At 41.7% G+C, this 16,650-nt stretch overlaps 1 long non-coding RNA gene across 1 annotated transcript in view; it reads left to right on the plus strand.

Moving 5' to 3' along the window:
• The first annotated feature begins 6,846 nt into the window (after window positions 1-6,846).
• LOC116534859 overlaps window positions 6,847-16,650 on the plus strand; it is a 47,968-nt gene continuing 38,164 nt past the window's right edge. Inside the window, exons 1-2 of the long non-coding RNA XR_004261919.1 lie at window positions 6,847-7,250; window positions 9,335-9,538. This is a non-coding gene — a long non-coding RNA (uncharacterized LOC116534859). The remainder of the gene's footprint in view (window positions 7,251-9,334; window positions 9,539-16,650) is intronic.

Genomic DNA, 16,650 nt, shown 5'->3' on the forward strand with positions numbered 1-16,650 from the left:
GAGAGAAAAAAAACCTTAAAATTTTTGTTTTGCTGAAATTTGTAGGAAAGTAAATGGTGTTGTATTTTTAAGAATATGTTTAAAAACTATGATTAGCTGAGCAAAGTTACCAGAAAACTGCTATCCTAGTTGAAATCAAACATTATTTGCTGTTTCCTGGGTGAGTGATAGCTTCCAGCTTAAATGTTGCATATGCAAAATTCTGAAGTTTTCCTGTGCTACTGAAAGCATTCAGAATCTGTGACATGTATTGACTTTGTGCTTTGAGATTCAAAATTTATTGTACTGAAGGTGATATTTAGAATCAGTAAATCTTGATGTTCACCTTTACAAAAGCCAATGCCTGTTTTCTAATTAGAAAAGCAAAAAATAAGAATTAGAACACAGAACTAATTCATATGAAATACAGAAGTCTCATTTGGTCTACAGAGCCCTAATGTTTTAACAGCTGCACGAGAGACCGACAGAAAATATTAGCACATTTATTTAGGCATGACAAGATTTAAATCTGATTTAAAGCCTCCTCTATCACAATGGCAGATTCACTGTGTAAGTTTATTGTACAAGCATTGTCTGTTGGAAACCCCTGACTGAATATCAAATTCAGCTACATTTCCAGAGCATCATTTTAAGAATCGGGGTGTTTTCCAGATTTTCTGCCATTTTATTTAAGCCTGAAAACATCATATTTCAATTTTTAAAAATCAAAATGGAGAAAAAGAACCAATGACAAAAACCACTTGATTACCTCAACAGACACAGAAAAGGTCTTCAATAAAATTCAACACCCCTTCATACTAAAAACTCAATAAACTAGGTATTGATGGAACATATTCAAAAAAATAAGAGCCATTTATGACAAACCCACAGCCAATATCATACTGAATGGACAAAAGCTGGAAGCATTTCTGTTGAAAACTGGCATTAGGCAAGGATACCTTCTCTCACCACTCCTATTCAACATAATATTGGAAGTTCTGGCCAGGGTAATTAGGCAAGAGAAAGAAAGAAACGGTATTCAGATAGGAAGAGAGGAAGTCAGACTGCGTCTGTTTGCAGATGACGTGATCCTATATCTAGAAAACCTCATCGTCATCTCAGTCCAAAAGCTTCTTAAGCTGATAAGCAACTTCAGCAAAGTCTCAGGATACAAAATCAATGTGCAAAAATCACAAGCATTCCTATATGCCAAAAATAGGCAAGCAGAGAGCCAAGTCATGAATGAACTCCCATTCACAATTGCTACAGAGAGAATAAAATACCTAGGAAATACAGCTAACAAGGGAAAAGTGAAGGACCTCTTCAAGAAGAACTACAAACCACTGCTCAAAGAAATAAGAGAGGACACAAACAAATGGAAAAACAGTCCATGGATAGGAAGAATGCTCATGAATAGGAAGAATCAACATTGTGAAAATGGCCATAGTGTCCAAAGTAATTTATTGATTCAATGTCATTCCTGTTAAATTTATTGATTCAATGTCATTCCCATTAAACTATCATTGATATTCTTCATAGAATTAGAAAAAACTACTTTAAAACTCATATGGAACCATAAAAGAGCACATATAGCCAAGACAAACCTAAGCAAAAATAACAAAACTGGAGGCATCACACTGCCTCACTTCAAACTATACTACAAGTGTACAGTAATCAAAACAGTATGGTACTGGTGAAAAAACAGATACATAGACCAATGGAACAGACTAGAGATCTCAGAAATAAGACTGCACATCTACAACTGTCTGATCTTCAACAAACCTGATAAAAACAAGCAAAGGAGAAAGGATTCCCTATGTAATAAATGGTGCTGGGAAAACTGGCTAGACACATGCAGAAAACTGAAATTGGACCTCTTCCTTACGCCTCACACAAAAATTAAGATGGATTAAAGACTTAAATGTAAAACCCAAAACTATAACAACTCTAGAAGAAAACCTAGGCAATAGCATGCAGGACATAAGCATGGGCAAAGATTTCATGACAAAAACATCAGAAGCAATTGCAACAAAAGCAAAAATTTACAAATGGGATCTAATTAAGCTGCTGCACAGCAAAAGAAACTATCAGAATGAACAGACAACCAGAATAGGAGAAACATTTTGCAATCCATCCATCTGACAAAGGTCTAATATCCAGAAACTACAAGGAAATTAAATTTACAAGAAAAAACAATCCCATTAAAGGAGGGCAAAGGACATAAACAGACGCTTCTCAAAAGAAGACATTTATGTGGCCAAAAACATATGAAAACAGTTCAGCATCACTGATCATTAGAGAAATGCAAATCAAAACCACAATGAGACAACCATTTCATTGTGGCTACTGCCAGCCCACCAGTCAGAATGATGATTTTATTAAAAAGTCAAGAAAAAACAGATGCTGGCAAGATTATCAAGAAAAGGGAACCCTTATATATTGTCGGTGGGAGTGTAAAGTAGTTCAACCATTGTGGAAGACAATGTGGTGATTGCTCAAAGACCTAGAACCAGAAATACCATTTGACCCAGCAATCCCATTATTGGGTATATACCCAAAAGAATATAAATCATTCTACTATAAAGATACATGCATGTATATATTCATTGCAGTACTATTCACAATACCAAAGACACGGAATCAACTCAAATGCCCATCAATGATTGACCGGATAAAAAAAATGTGGTATATATACATCACAGAATACTGTGCAGCCATAAAAAGGAATGAAATCATGTCCTTTGCAGGGACATGGATGGAGCTGGAAGCCATTATCCTCAGCAAACTAACACAGGAACAGAAAACCAAATCTGCACATTCTCGCTTATAAGTGGGAGCTGAACAATGAGAACACATGGACACAGGGAGGGGAACACCACATACTGGGGCCTGTTGTGGGGAGCGGGGAGGAGGGAGCATCAGGCTAAATAGCTGATGCATGTGGTGCTTAATACCTAGGTGATGGGTTGATAGGTGCAGCAAATCACCATGGCACACATTTACCTATGTAACAAGCCTGCACATCCTGCACTTGTATCCCAGAACTCAAATTATTAAAATAATCAGAATGTGGGATCATCTTGATGTCATCTTCAATATGTTATAAGCCTCTGGTGACTTATTAACACCAAATAACATTTACTGAACACTTGAATACATTTAGGTTTTCACCAAAACAGTAAATTCAGGGCCAGGTGTAGTGCCTCACACCTGTAGTTCCAGCCACTCAGGAGGCTGAGTCAGGAGTATTGCTTGAGCCCAGGAGTTGGAGGCTGTAGTGAGCTAGGATCACACCATTGCACTCTAACCTGGGTGAAAGAGCAAGACTCTGTCTCAAAAAAAAAAGTAGATTCAGATGTGCTTTAAGCCTTTATGAGCATGCATATTAAATAGGTGGCACATGAAAGTGCATATTCACACTTCATAATGTGAAAACAGTTATAACAGCACAGAGAGACCACATCAAGGACAGGTTGGAAGTAGCATATAGTAGTATGCAGCCGTATAATCAAAGTCGCCCATTTCAGAAACTAAAAACATGAATGAAAAATGAGGCAGAATGGACCAGCAGAACCATACTGGCAGCATTCAAAGGAAACAGGTAGCACAGCCTCACACTATAAACTCTGAACAGCAGCAGACAAAAGACCTGCTAGAATTGGAATTTGGCTCCTATACTCTGGCTTCCTAGAAGCTGTGCATGGGCAAGGACAAGGTTAGTAATTTGTGAAAAGCCAAATGCATTTGGAGGGAATCAAATGCCTGTTGAGTCAGTGCCTAGGGGAGATATCAGAAAGTGTTTCTCCAAGGTGGAAGCTCCTCCCCAATCACGTATACAGTCATCCAGCATTATTCAGCAGGGCTACTGCCAGCCCACATGCAGCCCTGTGTGTGAGTGAGTGGCACCTTTGTACAGAGAAAGGTCCTTTCTCTGAGTAGATGTGACCCCACACCAGGACACATGGCTCAGAGTAAACTGGATTTCAGCCCCCAGCTGCATTCTCACTGGCTCCCTAGTGCAATGCACTGACCTAATGACTGTCTCAGTCCTGCTTGCCAAGGAAGGGAAAGCTGTTGGGAGTGGCATTCTCACGCTGTCTGGGAGGGAGGCAGTTGAGATGCAAGGCTCCCCAGAACTCTGTCTCCAATGGCAGGTGGTCTGGGAGCCGGTCCTGACCTGGGTCTTGTTACCTGAGAGGGTGGGGCTTATGAGGAGTGGTGATTTGAGTTGACTGACTCCCTTCTTATTTTCTTCTGTAATGTTGTTTAAAACTGGACAGAATTCACTCTGCCTAGTCAGGGGCATATCCTGTTTCCAAGGACAGCATCTTCCAATGTGGATGGTTCCGCCAAACCAGGTAAACTTTTTCACTTGTGACAGAAATGCTTAACCTCAGGATAAATCCCACCTCCTTCACGCCTGTCTTTCCAGAAGTTGTTTTCCCTCTCCTCCTAGCCAGGGAGGAAAGGTGGGGGAAACAGATGGCTTTGGGGCTTTCCTCCTCACAGGAGTGGGGAACTTAGGGCAGGGCTGTCCATCAGCCCTTTTCCCCTCTGCTCGGTTGGTTCCTGGGCTGGTACTTTTTGAGTTCTCTGTCTTCTAAGGACTGCATATTCCTGACTTGTATCTTATTGTCTAAGAGGAAGGGACTCAGCTGGAAGCAGCTTGGAGAAGATCAAAGAGCTCAGATTGGGTGGGAGAGCTTCAAGACCACCCACATTGTAACTGGGAATCCACAAGCCTGCTGTGCAGCCATGAGAAAGATGTGAAGAAACTGCCCATCAACTATTTGTTTTTTTGTAGAGACAGGGTCACACCATGTTGCCCAGGCTGGTCTCTTATTACTGGTCTCAGGTGATCTGCCACCTTGGCCCCCCAAAGTGCTGGGATTAGGTGTGAACCACTGCCTCTAGCCTTATGCCTGTGAACAATGTAAAGAATACTACAGAAAAAGGACAGATATAGAACCCATTCTGAAAGAAAATTTACTCTAGGAAATAGAACATCCTTCACATTAAACACCCTATATTTTAAAAGAATTTAAAGAGAAAAGTCTTTAATGAAAAAAGAAGTCAAAGTCAAAACATTACAATAAAGTAGAAATGAAACTTAGAGCTAAGGAAATAAGTTTCATAAATTAGAAACAGCAAAGAACAAAATACAGCTAAAAATTGAGTTGCCAACACACAGAACCCTTGAGATAATTCAGTCAGGTGCTTATTGAGTATCATCTATGTGCACCTGATGCTGCTCTGACACAAGGTTAAAAAAAAAAAAAAAAGCACTTTGGGAGCAAGGCAGGTGGATCACTTGAGGTCGGGAGTTCGAGACCAGCCTGACCAACATGGAGAAACCCCATCTCAACTAAAAATACAAAATTAGCCAGGCGTGGTGGCACATGCCTGTAATCCCAGCTTCTCAGGAGGCTGAGGCAGGAGAATCGCTTGAACCTTGGAGGCGGAGGTTGGAGTGAGCCGAAATCGTGCCATTGCACTGCAGCCTGGGCAACAAGAGTGAAACTCCATCTCAAAAAAAAAAAAAAAATCCCCTGTCCTTGTGGAGCTATGTATTCATTGGGGTGAGTACAGGGGTAGCATGCACTGATGAGAAATGCTGTGGAGAAAAATAAGGCAGGATGAGGAGGAAAGAGTGACAAAGGTTATTAGGTTTCCTGGGATGTGGGAAGGCCTCTGATTAGCGGATATTTGATCAGAAGGAAAAAATATTGAGATGAATAGACAAGGATGATTCAATGTAAAAAATACTGGTAGGTAGAGAAGGCTACGATTGGCACAGAAAAAATATATTCAAATAAATGATTATATTTTTCCTAAAGAACTGAATCTGCAGATAAAGAGAACACATCATGTTTTAGAAAAATGTAATATGGAATGAGCAACATTGAAACATATCTTGGGAGAACTTACTTGGAGAAGCTTATGCCAAAAAAAGTAATCTATCGCTCAACTTCTTCATATCAATGTTGTACAGTGTGATCTGAGATCTTTTTCCCCAAGCAGTTATAAAGGCAAATGAAGAATTCCTAAAATATGCAAGGACTCAGGAATCATAACACCTGCACCTGCAAACCTCTCTTGAAAATAACATTTGATGAAATCCAGTCAACCAAGAGAATCAGTGTGGAGAGTACAGTAACGAAGAAGACACAAAACGTAAGAACTAGTTATGGGCCGGGCACAGTGGCTCATGCCTGTAATCTCAGCATTTTGGGAGTCCGAGGCAGGCGGACCACTTGAACCCAGGAGTTTGAGGCCAGCCTGGACAACATGGCAAAACTCTGTCTCTACAAAATAAATATTTAAAAATTAGCTGGGTGTGGTGGTGCATCTCTGTAGTCCCAGCTACTAGGGAGGCTGAGGCAAGAGGATTGCCTGAGCCCAAGAGTTCAAGGCTGGAGTGAGCTGTGATGGCACCACTACACTCAAGCCTGGGCCACAGAGTGAGACACTGTCTCAAAAACAAACAAACAAAAACCCAACTTTGAACTATGACTCCGTTAAAATTTAAAATTAATAATGAGGTTTAACAGCAATGAATGTAAGAATGAAAGACAAGTGTCACAATTTAAAATAATGTAACTAATGGGCTGGGACAAAAATCCTACAGCTTGTTGACAACTCAGTAGGGGCTGAGTGGCCAGTGTAAGTGAGCTAATTTCCTTGTCTTTCACAGCAAGAAGTTACTAATCACTTCATTTTTTAAAGTTAATCAATATATTAAAAGTTTTTAAAGTTTATCCTTTAAAATACAAAAGTGGCCAGGTGGAGTGTTACATGCCTGTACTCCTAACTACTTGAGAGGCAGAGGTGGGAGAATCACTTGAGCCCAGGAGTCCAGCCTGGGCAACATAGCAAGACTCTGCCTCTAAAAAAAATTTCTTTTTAATTTTTAAGTAATTTTAAATTACCAGAAGGGTGGCAGGGGTAAGGATGCATCAGAAAATTGACCATATAGCTCAAGATTAAAAAAAGAGAGAGAGAAATGACAGTCTCCAGATCCAATATAACTGGGATTCTCCAGTTTAATATCAGACAGCATTGAATTAAAGGTAAAAAAGCGTGTATCTGTAACAAGAATGTAAGTGGCCTAAATCTCTACGCAACACAAAACAAAACAGCATTCTGGCAGAAACTGTTAGCTGTCCACCAAAACCTATTCTCTTTTTACATGACCCAGAGTTATAGGTGAGCATTTGGCTGTTCAGATACACCCTGCATTTGCTTGGGATTTCAATGGAATGTGAGCAGAAGTGAGTGCCATCCCAGGCCTGGCCCGTAAACCTCCCTGCTTGCCCTTTGTGTTCCTCCCCTTCCCCATCGGTTGGAATGACAATGACCAAGGTGATGGCATTGAAGATGGCTTCAGCCCAACTTCCTAACTGTGAGGTGTCTCTGTTTTCTCCATACCCACTCTGTCTACAAGGTCAGCTCTCATTGACAATGGAGCCAGAGTTTTAAAAGAAGGCAGAAAACTTATCCCAGTTATCTGGATGGAAAGAATTCAAACAATTGTTTCATTAGATCTAAAATAGGAAACAGAAAGCATAATATCATATTTATTTGGGAGTAGGGAGGCAAGGGTCTATGTGTTCTAGCAGTCACATTATATGTATCAAAATACATGAAGTGGGCAGGTGTAGTGGCTTGAGCTTGTAGTTTCAGCAACTAGGGAAGTTGAGGCAGGAGGATCACTTGAGCCCAGGAGTTTGAGGGGGCAGTGAGCCATGATTGCACCACTGCACTCTAGCTTGAGTAACAGAGAGAGACCCTGTCTCTTAAATTAGCTAATTAATTAAATATATATGTATACACACACACACACACACACACACACACACACACACATAAAAGGACCTGAAAATTCAAAGAGAAACAAAAACATAATCAGAGAGACTTTAACACCTATGACAAAATCCATGAATGTAAATGGTGATATAGAGGATGGGAATAATATGTAATTAGTAATTATTGTTACATATTAATATATATTTAATTCCATATCCAAACAAAAATTCCATTTAATTTCATATTCAAACAGACCGTACCTTCTACTGCCCCTGAGATATTTCTCTAAACTGATCATATCTTGGGTGCCAAAGAAAGCCTCCATGCATTTCAAAATTAGAAATAGTACAGATTGCATTCTCTTATGTCAAACAAAAGAAAAAAAAATCTACAGTTTAATAATCAAAATAGAAAAAAACCAAAACCCAACATTTTGGAAATTTTGAAATTCCTTTCTAAGTTGAAACCAAAGTTAAAATTTTAGAATATCTAGACTATGATTGAATTTCTATATATAAGATGGCTAAAACCATATTCAGAGAAAAAATTCACAGCTTTAAAATAGTGGTACTAAGTAAGACAGAATGGAAATAAATTGACTGAATGTTAATTTAAAAAAAAACTTTAAAAATTATGACAAAATAAACATAAGCACAAGAATGAAAATGATAAAGTGAAACAGAAATTAAGCAATTTAAGAACAGGAAAACAGAATAAATCCAAAGCTTTATTAAGGCATAATTGACAAAATTATATCTATTTATGATGTACAATGTGAATGTTGATACATGTACATGTTGTGAAATAAATCAAGCTAATTAACATACCCATCACCTCACATTTTTTTAAATGGTGAAAAAAATATTTAAGATCTATTCCTTTAGTAATTTTCAAGTAGACATCATTGTTAAGAATTTAGTCCCCATAAACTGTTTTTTGAAGAAACTGTCAGATAGCTACACCTCCAGTCGGCCTAATTGAGTAATGATGGAGACCAATAATAGCTTACATTTATTGAGCACCTAATATACTAGGCACTGGGCTTATGTATATTAGCTCTACTCTATGAGGTAAGAACCATCATTCTCATTTTGCATATGAGGAAACTGAGGCGGGGCTTTAAGCATTTTGCCCAAGGTCTCACAAATAGTAAATGACTCAACAGTTAGATTCCAAGTCACGAAATTAGAACTCAAAAGAGAAAGTCATCACAGATTTAGAAGACATTTTTAATTATAAATTAAAATGATACATAGCAACATTAGAAAATTCTCAAACTCGTAACATGACTGCTTCAAAGGTGCTTCATGAAGAAACAGGCTCATCTGTTTTCCCAGGGCTGAGAAACCTGGGGTAGGGCTGTGGGGACCCACTGTCACCAAGCCTGTGCCCCCTTTTACAATAGCCTGGGCTCCTCTGTGATGGGTACAGTATCTCATGGATGGCAGAATGGGAGCAACGGGGAGCAGCTTCCCTAAATGAGGGGGCCAGCAGCTGTGAGAGAAGTGTATTTATTCTAAAACCTGACTTAATTCTTTCTTGAAAGCAGATTACTTGAGACATATCGGACACTAAAAGCAAGCCCCAGTTGCATCTTGTGGAAAGCACTGAGAGCTACCAAATATATACAGACGTTTCCAGCATGAGTATATTTCATTCCCTTTGAGATCCCACAATAAAATCAAAGTGAAGAAACTCAACAACATCAGTCAAGTGCCCGCCCTACCATGGTGGAGGAGAAACACAATGCGAGGTGGTTAATTAACGGTCCCATCTTATGCAATCAGTACAGGAACTAAAGGGGCAGGTTTAAGTGGCAATTTTGGTTCAAATGCCAGCTGAGCCACCAGTAAAGACGATGTGTTCAGAGGGGTTGGCATCATTTAGAGAAGGGTTTGTTTTCTGAGCCTGAAAGTGAGGGCTGTAATCAGAAACCTTTCATGTAACATGTGTTTCTGGTTCTTCAAATTCAATTGTTTTTTGATAGAGACATTGCAAATTATGAAAGCACAGCTCATGACCTAGAAGTTTTGCAGCACAATCGTTTCCCTTCTGGACAACTTCCTGCAAGACTCTAGTTGAAAAACAGCAGGATGCATCCAGGCAGAAAAGAGATGCTTTGAATCTGACTTTTTCCAGCAACTTCCTTTTCCAAGTCATAAAAAAAAAAGGTGGAATGATTCTCCAGCCATTGAAATCATTAATCTGCCCTCAATTAATGAGATTCTGTTTAATTTTCAGATTTCTTTCTGGTTTTGCTTGTGTGTGTGTGTGTGTGTGTGTGTGTGTGTGTGTGTACTGACCTATGTGAAATGACAAAGTATATTCACATTTTTAGTATTCACAATTTCTTGAATCATAAGTTTACACCAATTTAGAGGTTCATGATCACCAGTTTCATCTTGGTGATCAACATTAATTAACATTCACTTGCAGGCAGCGATGTCCATGTCTCCAGTGGGAAAGGACAGAAACTGAGTCTGAGAATATGGATTCAGGCCCACATCTCCCATTTTTTGGATATGGTCAACCATTTGGCAAATCACGGATGCTCTTTGAGCCTCAGTCTCCTTATCCTTTAAGTGAGTGAATTGGGCTGGATTTTTGCAAAGTTCCCCTCCAACTCTACTTTTTTATCAGTTCGTCTTCCATTTCTGTAACTGCATCCCCTTCCCTTTAAGTGTTTTCACTCCCCTGTGTCTGTCGTTCAAAGAGCTTCTCATTCTCTTGCCTTAAATTTCACCTCTAAGCTGATAACTCCTACACACACACACCTCGATGTGTAGATACATACATATGGATACAATAGATATGGATCCTGTATTGCTATTTAACCACTGGAAACTTCCACTTATCTGCCCTACCATCTTTCATCAAACCTCTTATCCAAATTTTGTAGGACTTGCTATTCCCTCCCAACATAGACTGTTCTCCGTTCTGGATTCAAGGTCTCTTCTCTATGGCTTCTCCATTATCCCAGAACCTGCAGTCATATTTATATCCTTCTTCATCAATTGCCAAGTCCTACTGTCTTTGGACTCTGACCTCTTCTTTCTGCTCCCACTGCCAGGACCCGGTGGCCTTATTTCTCAGTAACTGCCCACTTGATACCTGGCTCGAACCAGGAGAAAGTTCCCCAGCAGGGAATAGAGATGCCCTCCTGTCTCACTCTCTGTCATTGAAATCCACAAATGGGACAAAGAGAGAATGTGGTTTAGGACTCAGCTTTCAGTTCCAGGGAATGGATGCCTGCGGCACCAGGAGGAAACTGAAAAGCCAGGGAAAAGCCACGCGTCCCATGGGACCCTTCCCAGAGCCCAGTAACCGACTGCTTGGAACACCCGCAGTGTTGGTCAGACCCTGCCTAGAGCCTGGCCAACCACTTCCCGGGACACCTGCCCCAGTGTCTGTCGGACCTTGCCCAGAGCCTGGCCACCCATTGCCCAGGACACCCACCCCAGTGTCCATAGGACCCTGCTCAGAGCCCAGCCATCCACTGCCCAGGACACTTGCCCCAGTGTCCGTCAGGAGTTTTGGTCCCATCTTTGCTAAATTCTTTTCGTGATTGATTTCATTTAGCCCTGACACCTTTTCTGTGAGGAAGGGACTGTTGCTGCTTCTGTTTGAGAAATGACAAGGCTGAGAAGCTGAGAGGTTAAATAGGCCTGTGCCAGGCCACTGTGGCAGGGCGAGGGATGGAGCCAAGGTCTTCAGGATTCCAGATCTGAGCTCTCAACTCCCTACACTAATCTGCTCACCTTTTTTAACCAGCTCCCTTTGGTTTATGTTTTAACTTCTATATTCTTTTCTTTAATGACAATTGTGAGAAAAGATAGCAAACATAAAAAGCCATGTTTGCTCATTTCTGCATGAGCCCCTCACTGTGATGAAATGCATCCCTCCAGAACAACGCCTTGAGGACAAAGCAGGACAGAGCCCTCAGCCACCCACGTCTCTCCCTGAGTCACTACATCCTTGAAAAGATAAATGACCTGAGCCCTTGCCTTTGCCTAAACATAAGACAGCGTAGGAGAGGGTTAGTGATTGTGCTGCTATGATCTCTTACTCAAAGGTACTTTAGTCATCTAGAGCCAGATGTACTCTCACATCCAAACTTTGACATGATTTTGCACATACTCAACCCCTGACATCTGCATATAAGCTGTGGGCTGAAATTGCTTTGGAGCAGTCTGACCTGTCTGCTCCCATCACCTAGGTCTCAGTCTATTGTCCTCATGAAGACTTCTGAATACAAATAACTTGAATTCTTTAAAAGCTTGATTTTTGTCTTGAGTTGACAACGACAATGGCTAAGAAAAAGTAAGTCTGAAATAGTGTTTTCAGTGGAGGGAGAGTCTCCCTGTTTTTCTTTTCTTTTTTTGTTTTTTGTTGGGGGGAGACAGAATCTCACTCTGTCTCCCAGGCTGGAGTGCAGTGGTGCAATCTCAGCTCACTGCAACCTCTGCCTCCCGGGTTGAAGTGCTTCTTGTGCCTCAGCCTCCCAAGTAGCTGGGCCTACAGGCATGTGCCACTGTGCCCTGCTAATTTTTGTATTTTTAGTAGAGATGGGGTTTTACCACATTGGCCAGGCTGGTCCCGAACTCCTGAGTTCAGGTGATCCACCCACCTCAGCTTCCCAGAGTGCTGGGATTACAGACATGAATCACCACACCTGAGAGCCCACCTGTTCTAAGAAAGGAAACTTTTTTCTATTTCTCTGCCTCTGCTTCTGCTCCTTCCTCCCCATCCTTAATGGAGTTCCTGAGCCCAGTTCAGAATGGCTCTCCTCTTGGGTCATTTCTTCCCATGGGCATTGTACCTTTGATTGACAAAGACAGAAGGTCTTATAAACATCTCTTACTGTCCAGGACTCAACACGTTTTAAGATCCATGGTTTCTAAAGAAAAATCTGGATTTGGCTGAAACCATGCAGTTTATATGCCATGATCAGGAGGAGGGACAGGGGCTTCTAGCTGTGCCCTGCCCCAATCCTGGTAAGGACACACATGGAGTGAAACCCCTGAGGGGCACTGCAGAGGGGTCAGGGGAGGTGGGCAGCACAGACTGCAGGCAGGCCGTGGCATTTCCAGGGTTGTACTCATGTGCGATGATTCTTTTGAATCCAGAGGTTCAGTCCCTAACAACTCAGACCTGCGCCTGGAGGAGCACATCTTGCATGGGGGAGGATACCCTTTATTTTCACCTCAGTGTCCACCTCCCTGTCCCCACCCTCCCCACCCCCCCTAAAAGAACCGTGGCCAAGACTGGATTGTCGTGATGTTTTTCTTGCTTCCTCGGAAGAGAATGATGTTATCCTGGTGAGTCTAGAATCCTTGAAGGAACTTGTGATCAAATGGTGGGACTGCTCACATTGATACTGTAGGAATGAATGTGCCCCTTCCCTTTTTCTCCCATATTCTGAATATCCTTGCAGGTTCCTTTGTTCCTGGGTTCCTCCATTGGCAGGGGATGAGCAGGTCAATTTCTGTCACTAAGGGGTTCTATCCTGCTGCCAAATAGTATGCCCTCTGCCCATCCATTTGTAGGACTGAGGTCTTGCTATGTGTTCCCTACATGGGGGAGCTGCCCACTAGAACAGCTGTCATTGACAATTGAGTCAGGCAGTCTATCCACTGCAGCAGAACTCAATATCTGTACTCATCTCACTCATAAACCCTCAATGGATCCCTATTGTCTGCCTCTATGAGTCAGTCCCAACTATTCACAGTCTTCAAAACAAACACACAGATTGGGGGTGAGTCCCCTTGTCTGAAATGTACTTCTCCTTCTGTCTTATATAGTCCTTCTTTTCTTGTTTCCTCTTGTCTTCCAGAACTCTAGAGGTTCTACTGGGTTTTATATTTGAATGCCCAGGGATTCCATGTAATTCCATTCAATTATAGACCACAGACGATTCCCTGGTGAATTAATAATTTCAGAAGGTTGCTGCTTTCTTTAGCTGAAGTAGAAGCTTCTGAGGCCCAGCATTCAATAAAGGCTAAATAGGTTGAGTGTCTTCACCCAGTGCCCACTACAGAGCTAAACATGTCATAGAGGCTAAATAAATGCTTGCTAATTGATAAAAAAAAAATAGAGAGAGACTAGACAGTAACTATGTATTATGAATGTGGATTTGCCCAAAGGAAGATAGAATTATCTGATTGTCTGAAAATAGGGAAGGGTCTAAAAGATTTTTGGTATTTTTATATCTGAGTGTGCAATCAGAATTAGAGCAATTCAGTAAACCTGTGCATGTTTATCTCATCTGAAAAATGGAAGGTTAAAAAAATTCTAAGCCTGGCATTTACGTGCACAGCTGATGAATGACTTTAGTAATTTGTAAGCAAAAAGCTTAGAATTCCAACTTTTCTTTGTAAAAATAGCTTGAGTCACATTCTGAAGCTGGAAGGTTTTACGCAAATTAATAATACAGGTGATTTTTCAACTTCTGTTGAACGGGTAAGTAAATAACCCGAACTAGCAGAATCAGCAGTTAGCTAAGTGGTTCTCTCAAATGCATCAAGGACTATGCCATTAATTTTCTCTGCTGTGGAGGTGGAGGATGATCCCAGCACAATTCCTTCTTCCTTTGGCTTGGCCCCTTATATCCTTGATAGAGTTTAGTCTCAGCTCTTTGATGAAATACCTTGTCCCATGAAAGTTTCCTGGGATTTGTCAACTAAAACTAAAATTCTAAGTCCCTTACTGATGGAACAAACCCTCTCTCTTGGCCAAGGGAACCCCAGAAAAAAACTTAAAAATTGAGTTCCTGGGCTGGTCATGGTGGTTTATGCCTATAATTCCAGCACTTTGGGAGGCCAAGGAGGACAGATCACCTGAGGTCAGGAGTTTAAGACCAGCCTGGCCAACATGGTGAAACTCCGCCTCTATTTTTAGTCTCTATTAAAAATACAAAAACTAGCTGGGTGGTGTGCATCTGTAATCCCAGCTACTTGGGAGGCTGAGGCAGGAAAATCACTTAAACAATAATAATAGACCGGGCGTGGTGGCTCATCCCAGCATTTTGGGAGGCCAAGGCAAGCAGACCACCTGAGCTCAGGAGTTCAAAACCAGCCTGGCCAACATGGTAAAACCCCATTTCTACTTAAAATACAAAAATTAGTGGGGCATGGTGGCACATGCCTGTAATCCCAGCTACTTAGGAGGCTGAGGCAAGATAATTGCTTGAACCCAGGAGGCAGAGGGTATAATAATAACAAAATAATCAAAATAATAATAACAGGTCTTATTCATTCTCTCTAACTATATTTTTGTACCAATCAAGTGAATTATTAACATTAGGAGGATTATTAACATTGGGAGATTCATGTGTGGGAGTGCTGAGGTCAGCCCAAGGCCCATGCGGTCATTCTTCTTCACCCCAACATAGGCATAGTAAAGTCACGCTTCCACATATACAACAATGCAATGTCTGTTAAAAGATTCAAAAATGGTCTCACTCTGTCACCCAGGCTGGAGTGCAATGGCACTATCACGGCTCACTGCAGCCTTGTCTCCCTGGGCTCAGGTCATCCTCCTGCCTCAACCACCCCAGTAGCTGGGACTACAGGTGCACACTATTATCTCACATACTCCATAAATATGTATACCTACTGTGTACCCACAATAACTTTTTTAAAAAAGAAAAATGCAGAAATAAGCATTCCAAGATAATAGTTATAATAATTCACAACATTAGTTCCCTATTCAAGGACCCTTCACAGGCATCATTCCCTGTGTCCTCACAACTACTGGGTTTCTGCTCTGGGGCCAGGTGGTTCCCTTCCTCCTGAACCTGTGGTCCAAAGCCCAGTCAGTCCTCACGCCTGCCTGACCATGGTGAAGCGGCACAGAAGGCCAATGCACTTGACTTCTGTGGCCAGTGTGTATAGTAGCATGCACCATATGGAAATGATGGGGAGCAGCCCCCTTCACAGCTCAAGCTAGAGGCTTCATGAACCCCATGAGCCAGAAGTAGGGCAGGGAGCTGGGTGGCAGCCACTCTCTTCTGTTGCCACAATCCCTTTCAAGGCCGATCTTACTGCACTTGAAGAAATAATGTCCTGGGATGACATTACCTCTCTGGAAGGATGTGATACTTCTGACATTCCATGGGGTGTGGGCACTTATTTCTATCCTGAGGAGGTGAAGGATAGAGGATCTGAACTCTGAGGAGCAGGGGGCATTGAGAAAGGGTATTTTGATGTGTGAAGTATAAATTGATGTCTCAGCTGTGAGAGGCAGGAGGTAGATATAGGTTCTCTATCCATGAGGTTTCTGGATGCCTCTGATGTCTTGTTGCCAAAACATGTCTTTAATGCGAGAGAGAGGGAGTTGTGTTTTGTGAGGGGCAAGGAGAAGACCTTTCATCCCACTCCAGCGACATGGCGAGTAGGTGAGTAGTAAATGATGTCCAGTGGGGCTTCTGGAGAATATCCCTGCCTCCAGCAAGGCCTGTAGTGAAACCAAGGTTTGTTGCTTTAGGACCCACCAGGCAGAAGCAGGTTTCCCTTCCAACTAACGCCAGCCCCTATGGCTGTGCTGGGGTCTCAGCTCTACTCTCCCATCTCAAGCACCTTACCCGACAGTCATCTTTCTTTCCCACTCTTCACTGGATCCTTTCTATTAGCATTATGGTTTGCTTATATCACCGCCATCTTAAAATAACCCTTCCTCCCTCACTCCACATGGCCCTCCATCTCAGCCATCTTTCTCCTCCCATGTGAAGCCACATTTCTCAGAAGAGTTGTCTGCGTATGTTCTCTCCATTCTTCCACCAACTGCTCTGTCACTGAAATGACTCTTGCTAAGGGCATCAATAATTTTCATGTCACCAAGTTCAAAGGACATTCTCTTAGCCTTCAT

This window comes from Sapajus apella, unplaced genomic scaffold (assembly GCF_009761245.1).
Source record: "Sapajus apella isolate SASKATOON/1434 unplaced genomic scaffold, GSC_monkey_1.0 scaffold90, whole genome shotgun sequence".
Taxonomy (NCBI): Eukaryota; Metazoa; Chordata; class Mammalia; order Primates; family Cebidae; genus Sapajus; species Sapajus apella.